Source organism: Anser anser, assembly GCF_964211835.1.
Source record: "Anser anser genome assembly, chromosome: 19".
Classification (NCBI taxonomy): domain Eukaryota; kingdom Metazoa; phylum Chordata; class Aves; order Anseriformes; family Anatidae; genus Anser; species Anser anser.
This window is the reverse complement of record NC_139740.1, coordinates 3,469,788-3,477,135: the sequence shown is the minus strand read 5'-3', so window position 1 is coordinate 3,477,135 and position 7,348 is coordinate 3,469,788. Positions and strand designations below refer to the sequence as shown.

General features: G+C 59.4%; 1 protein-coding gene across 6 annotated transcripts in view; it reads left to right on the top strand.

The window, feature by feature from the left end:
* The first annotated feature begins 332 nt into the window (after positions 1–332).
* Positions 333–7,348, top strand: part of MYOCD (myocardin) — a 254,475-nt gene continuing 247,459 nt past the window's right edge. For 4 of the 6 annotated variants that reach the window (XM_083805192.1, XM_083805196.1, XM_083805184.1 and 1 more), the window contains exons 1-2: positions 333–620; positions 2,986–3,084. The gene's annotated coding sequence lies outside the window, so the exon portion shown is untranslated. The remainder of the gene's footprint in view (positions 621–2,985; positions 3,085–7,348) is intronic. The other 2 variants (XM_083805201.1, XM_083805195.1) reach the window with 2 other exon arrangements.

Sequence of the window (7,348 nt, the reverse complement as noted above, 5' to 3'; positions counted from 1 at the left end):
GCTGACGGTGGTGGCGGCGGTGGCAGTGGCGGTGCCGGTGGCCGCGGAGGCAGCGCGGTGCCCGCCCGCACCCCGCGGGGAGGCCGCCGCCACCCGGCCCTGCGGGGCGGCTCCGCCCCTTCCTTAACTCTTGCGGGGGCCGGGCCCGGGCCGGCGCCGGGGGCACGGCGGGGGGCCGCGGGCCGGGCCCGGGGCGGGGGGCGCGGGGGGGGGGCTCCGGGCCGGGCTCCGAGCCGCGGCCGCCCCCGCGGGGCGAGGAGCGGCCCCCGCGGCCCCCCTCCGGCCCCGGGCCCTCCCCGGCCCCCGGCCCCCCCCCCCCCCCCCCCGGGCCGGGCAAGGTGAGCGCCCCCCCGGCAGCCGCGGCCGCCCCGGCCTCCCAGCCTCTGCACCGCGGGCTGCAAGAAGTTAATTTATTTTTGGAGAAGCAGCCCTCCGAGTTTGTCTAATTCCATCCGCACCAGCTCCTTTCACTCTATTTTAAACCCGTTCTTACTGTGCTGCACGTTTATAAAAACAACCCCTGCTCCCTGATAAAAGCAGCCCCAACCCGCGGAGAAAGCAAGGAGTCACAAAAGCAGCATCTCCTCCGGGACACTCTAGCTCAGCCGAAAAGTCCGCAGGTAATTTGCGTTTCCTACTTAACGTCTTTCTGTTCTCCCGGCTGCTTTCTCACACGCGTGTGTAGCTCCGGCGACACGCGGCACCGCCGTCCTGCGGGGCGAGGGAGCGCCGGCAGGCGTTGCCGCTGCTTCTCTTGGGCTACTGCTGGGGCCTCGGTGGCCACTTGCGCCTGGCAAGTCTTGGACTACGCGCAGCCCTGCGTGGGTCGTGGAGCAGGTTAGGACCGGGCACAAGGTGCATGTCAGAGGTCAGGAGCTAGCCGTCCGTAGGGACAGGCAGGGCAAGGCAAGGAGGAGAGGACGGAGCCGTGCAAGGGCAGGGCGATGGTGAGGGGCCGTCTGAGCTCTGCCCCAGGAGCCTTGCTCCTCTGCGGCTGTTCGGAGGCTGCCGAAGGTTTCGCCAGCCCCGCTGCCCTGCCCGCAGAGCGCGACCCTCCCGGCTTTTGTTCCTCGTGCTCCTGCTTTGGCAGGGGCACCGGGAGCTGGGGAGGGTCACCCTGGCTGCGCCGGCCGCTCAGCCGCTTAATGCGATTTCTCCGTGACTCACCGATGCAACCCACAAAAACTGTTTAGAAAAGCTCCCGGCATCACTCACGCTCCAAAATCCAGGGCATTTATGGACCGCTTTGTTTCATTTAAACGAACGTATTGCAAAATGCTACCCGACGTAAACGACTGATCTCATTTGTAGAGCTCTAAAGCGCTCACGGGAGGTTGGGTTGGCCTCTTGCAGGGCTTTCTGCTTTTTCAGGGTTAATGCTTTTGCAAACGCTGCCTTGGCAGCTGCGAAATGGTTACACATCCCGCGGCTGGGCTGCACGGAGCAGGACGGGGCGGCAGTGCTGCCAGCCCCAGAGCAGCTGCCCAGGCCCTCTCCTTCCTGCGGCACCGCCAGTGGTCCCCTCTGCCCGTGGTCCCCTCTGGCATCAGGGTGGCCCTCGGGGCACCTGCGGGATTTGGGGAAGAGGGCTGAGGGTTGGGGTTTTAGCGCTGGGTGGTGCAGATGCTGCTTTGCTAAAATCCGTCTGGGTCCTGGTCGACTTCTCCCTGTTGCCTATTGGTAAAGCACACATCAGTTCAGCTCTGAGTAAACAACAACTAAATATGCAGAATGGCAGAAAATGATAGGATTTTTCTTTCTTTTTTTTTTTTTTTTTTAGAATGGTATAACCTGATCTCTCCTGCAAATGACACTTGTCATATGGCCTGAGGGATGGCAAAAGTCAGTGACCCCTCATCCCCTCTCTGGTGCTGCTCTGCCCCTGTGTTTTGGTGGTCCAGCGTGCAGGGGAGGGGAGATGTGTTGTTGTGAGGAGTATCAAGCTAAAAATAGTTCCCCCTTTCTGCTCCATCTGAATGGGCAGCCACATATGACTGTACATGGATTTGTCTGATAGTCCCATTTCAGTGTAAGAGACAAAATATCTTAGTTATGGCTTTGTTCTTCAGCTAACAATGGGTAGCTAAAAATATCCAACTTTGTTCCACTCAATAAAGTTCTCTCAAGGGGAGACACTAACGTTACATTTTTGCCAGATCCGTTCAAAACGCAGCCAAAGAAAATGCGCATTTTTGCCAACAACTTTTCATAAAACTTGTAACGAGCAGAAAACTCCATACCGCGCCGCGAGCGAGGCTGTGCTGTCTGCTGCGTGCAGCATCCCGGGGCTGCCGGCTGCCCCGCTCCCCGGGGGCGTTTGAGGAGGGCAAAGCCTGGCTGAGACACAGCCGCCACCGCCTCCTCTTCCTTCTCTGCTTCCTCCTCCTCCTCCTCCACGCGTGCTCGTGCTGCACCGCAGTCTGTGGGCGCGCTGGGACTCAGCGGCACGGGGCGATGCGCTGCTGCCTGCTGGTGCCTGGCGGGGGAGAGTGCCCCAGCCCTGCCAGTGGCAGCTGCTTGGTGGTCGCTGTGGTCTTGCTCCAATTCCCTTATTTCCCGTTTTATGGCAGCCGGGGCTGGAGGCCAGCCCAGCCGGCCCCGTCCTGCTGTGCAGGCGCTGTGCGCGCGTTAAAAGCCTGGCACGGCTGCTGCAATGCGCTCGCAGCCTGACAGCCAAGAGGAAGCCAGCAGGGACCTCACTGGGCTGGCACGGCCCCACGGAGATGGGAAGGAGATGGGAAGAGATGGGAAGGAGATGGGAAGGAGATGGGCCCTCCCATGCTCACCCCCGTCTCCAAATTAAATGACTGCTTCCCCATGGCTGTCACCCCGGTTCCCTGATCCGCCTGCAGCGCTGCGCGGGCAGCAACTGCACGCAGAAATTGTGGGGAAAAGAGGAAGCCAGACCCATCCTTTACATCTGTGGGTCCAGCTTGTTCCTTGGGTTACAGAGCGAACCCTCTCCCACGTTCCCTTGCCTTTCAGCCGTGGGCAGAGCAGATCTGGGTGACCCCAGCTGAGGACGCCCCTCTTTCCACATTGAAGCTGGTTTGGACGAGGAAGCAGCCTCACCGTTTGCTACAGGTACTTTGATTTCTGACTTGCAAGTGCTCAGGCTCAGCTGGAGCTCATTTTGGTTTGGATTGGCAAGGTGCCCACCAGGTGTTTGCTGGGTGGGACCCAGTCTTAGTTTTGCTTTGCCCAGCAACGGGAAAAGAAGTTGGGTTTCTTCTGTCTTCTACTGTACTGCAAGTTTGCATTCTGCAAATCATTCTTGAACTCTTCTCTGAACCAGCATTTTCCCTTTTCCAGCATCCCCCCTGTTCTGTAGGCACAGCGACCGCTAAAGATTACCTTAATTCTGGACCTCTCTGTGCTGCATTTGCTCTCCAAGCCACGGTGCCACACCCAGAGCTCCCACTCAACTGTTTTTTGCTCTGCCCCTCCCTACGACCATGTCACATGGATGCTTCTCTTTGGGCACCCTCTGTTTTGTAAATGCCGTGTTAGGCCCTGCTGGCATTTAGGCTCCTGTGGCTGGGACATTTCAGAGCAGGGAAGGTTGATGGGTTATGACAGTAGCAGTCCCCTGTGCCAAGAAGGTAGAGGAGCCCTCGATGCCCAGGTGGGGTAAAGGCAGGAATAGCTTTGGGAAAGGATCACCACAGAGATCACCTTGGTGAGGGTGGGCTGACGTCGGCCAAAGGAGAGCTAGTGGGGTTGGTTGGATGCCAGTGAGCAGCTGAGGTTATTGCTCGAGGAGGGATGCAGCCAGGGAAATGGGCCAGGGGATGCTGCGTGGCCCTTCCATGTGCCGTGGCCAAAGCAAAGCCTCCCTCTGCCTGGCGGTTACCCTGTTCCTTCACCACTGTGGGCATGGAGGACCTGTCCTCCTGCCCCAAAGGCTCCAAAGGTGGGCTGCGTACCCCGGGTGGACAAGCGCGTCCTTTGGGAAGAAGCCGCTGCCTGAAGTGATTCATGCAGTGTTTGCGGCTGCAGTATTCCCGGAATGTACCTGCTTTATTTCTTGGCCTTCTCGCTTGTTGTTGGAGAGGAGCTGAGTTAATGTTCTGGGTATGGATGGTGAAGGGATCCAGCCTCTGCACTTGGTGAATACAGCAGCTGCGGTTCAGGCCATGGTGGAGGTGCTCGGAGGGTTGCGAGCCGGTCGGGAGGCCCTGCGAGATGACCGGGCGTGGGCACTGCCTGCCAGGCCACGTCCGAGGGCCCTGTGTCAGCACGGGCGGCCCGGCGGCCTCAGCAGAGCGCTCAGGCTGGCAGGGAGGACTTCGTGCCTGGCCTGGAGACATCGCACGTGGGGCCAGCTCAAGGCTCCCTGCTCCTGTAGGCCGGTCAGCACAGCTGTGCTGGAGGAGGGTTCAGGGGCACAGCAGAGAGCCTCGCCTCAGTGGGAGTGGAGGTAGGAGGCACCAGTGCCGCACTCATCTGCCTGCCCGTCCCCTGCTCCTCCACGCTGCCGGCTGGTGTCCTCCATCCCCAGCTGCGCATCCCACAAGAGCAGTCAGCCCCTGCGCTTGTCTGGCTCCTAGAGGGTGGATACTGCACAGGCAGCGTGCATTTTGAGGTGTCAGTGGTCACTTTGAAAGTCCCCCAAAGCCCATTTCTTCTGCCAGCTTCCTTCCCATGGTCTCCTCAAGGATTCGTGCCCATCCTTGGGACTGGGAGCCCTCAGGTGCCTTGGACACAGAGAGTGTCTCCAGTCCTGTGTCCCTGGGTGGAGTGAGGAGCAGGGAGATGAGCACCTCGGGTCATGGTGTCCAGCTCCTTCATGGGCATGTTGCTGTTCTGGAGACTTGCAATAGCACTGTTGTGGTGGGTTACAGGAGGGACATTTCTGGAAGGGGGCAGGAGGCAAATTCATAATTTCTTTGTCTGAGGTGGTCCGGGGTGATTTCCTTGCTGAGTCTGCAGAGCCTGAGCTGTAGAAGCACCTCCCTTTTGAGACTGACCAAACGGCACAAGCCTCAAAGGTGATGTAGGCACTGATATTCAGGAGTGTGATCCTAAATGCTCCTCCCAGGTTGTGGTGGCTCCGGGTGCCTGCTGCCAGCCTGGCAGTCTGGAGGCAGAGCCGTTGCTGTCTCTGGTGGCCCATCTGGCTGCAGGTGGCCATGGGCCTCAACCTGTCCCAGCCGCTTCCCAGAGGGGTGGCTTCGTCTGCCACTGGCCTTTATGCAGGGACATTGAGCAGCCAGGAGGTGAGGTTTAGTGGGGGAGGCAGGGAGAGGGAACTTCCATACTTGTCCTTCCTTCTAAGCCGACACAGAGCTGGTTTTCAGCCCCAGAGACAACAGTGCAAGCAACGCAGGGGAGGCGAGCAGAGAGGCCATGGCCAAGCCCAAGCACTGACACGTGAATGGGGGAACAGCCTGGCAGTGCAGCCCCTGCCTGCACTGCACCTGCCTGTTACCAGCTGCCAGGAGATGGGGGCTTCTGGCTCGCAGGGGAAGCTGTGGACACAGGAGAGGTACATCAGAGGACAGTGCTTTGGGACCTTCTGTCTCTTGATGCCTGCATGGCCCTAAAGTGAGATCTCATGACCTGGGGTTTATGCATGTGACCTAACCATGAACTGCTGTGGTTATCTCCTGTCCCACCAGCTGATGCTGCTCATTAGGTGCTAATGATTTAGGTAGAGCTACAAGGTAATTTCTGAGAGCCTGTGCAGGGGTCATGCTGTCTGGGGGTTCCCAGCTCTGCTGTATGTGTAGTGCACATGGCTTCCTGGTCAGCACACTCCTCAGCTTGGGTTCGCAGGGCACCTGAGAATCCTGCTGTCAGGACTGTCCCCTCCACACGCTGCTGCTTGGCATGTGGTCCTGTTGCCAAAACACCCAGTGCAGCGACCTTCGTGATCTTCTGGCCACCGCACCTGGGACCTGCCTGTGTCCATCGTGCCGTGTGTCCTAGGCACACCGCAGCCACCAGCTCGGCGCTGCTGGCATTGCCCTGGAGAAGGCACCAGGGTAGGGGATGTAGGTCTGCCTTAACTGCATTTTCTGACTCATGTTGATTTATGACCCAACCTCAAGCCAAAAATACACCCAGCTTACACGGGCACTGCTGGAGCAGACGCAGAGGGCTTATCAGCTGTCCCCAGGGACTTCCTGACTCCTGACCTCATCGTGAGGGTGCGAGAGCCGCGAGCACCCCGCAGGCCGTGCCCTCCCGCCAGGCGTCCCTCGGGGTGCAGGGCAGCTCCTGGGCTGGCAGCGGGGCCGTGCACCCGGGGCGCGCTCTGTGGTGTGGCTGAAGTTCCCCCCGCAGACAGAGCTCTGCCTAGCAAAGCGTGGGCAAGCCCCTGGACGGCTTGTTTTTGCGCAGATGCTTGTCCATCTACCGGCACACTGTGCGGCTTTGTTCGTGATGTCTGCCAGAGGGGCATCCCTGGTGGGTCTGCAGATGTACAGTGAAGGACAGGTAGATGCCTGTGCAGAGTGGAGAAGGAGTTAAATGAAGAAGAATAAAATCCAGGCCAAAACGGGCAAGTTTTCCCATCCAACCCTCATGTTGACCAGCCTGGGACTCCCCAATACCTGCCAGCTCCTGCTCTCCTCTGGATCTGCCTAACATGGCCTCTACCAGGCAGCAGGAGACCTTGGGGCTGCCCAGAGCTCCACTTCTGGAGCCACAGGGCAGGTGCGCAACCTGTGCCAGCTCTGCACTGACCCCTTTTGGACTCCCTGTGGTGTGTCCAGCACTGAACATGCACCCAGGGAGGTTTCTCATCATCTGAAGTGCTCAGGGCCTCTGCTCTGGAGGGAAAGGGGACCTTGTATTGGCACTCTGCATCTCTGTGAGCATCGCCCACCCGACAGGCAGGCTCTGACCTCTGATGAAGAAGCCTGTCCATGTCTTCTGACATGTTAGCAGCATGAATGGTTTTCGGTCTGCTTGGTATTCCCCATTCCCTGTAAATATCTGGGCACTTCATGCACCTGCAAGCTCACCATCCACATGCCTAAGTCAAGCTGCTGCCACACTGTGTTGTGCCCCTTGTCCTATCAGAGCTTATGCAAAGCCATGGCTGCTCTCAGTTGGCATCAGCGGGGACTCAGGAGTGCCCTGTGTGCACAGGGTTGCTTGGAGGGGAGCTGGCATGGGCCTGCTGGGGAGATGGGGATGCAGGACCTGCAGAAACCTGCTCTGGGTCACTTCTTCCCCATTCCCAGCAATGCGCCCACAGCCTCAGCCACATTGCCCAGGGGGCTGTCCCACAGCAGAGCTGTCCCTGTGCCCTCAGAGCTGCCACCACAGCACAGCCGCTCACACCTTGGTTCTGCATGTCCCTAGACCTGTCCCCAGTGAGTGCCCAGGACGTGCTCCT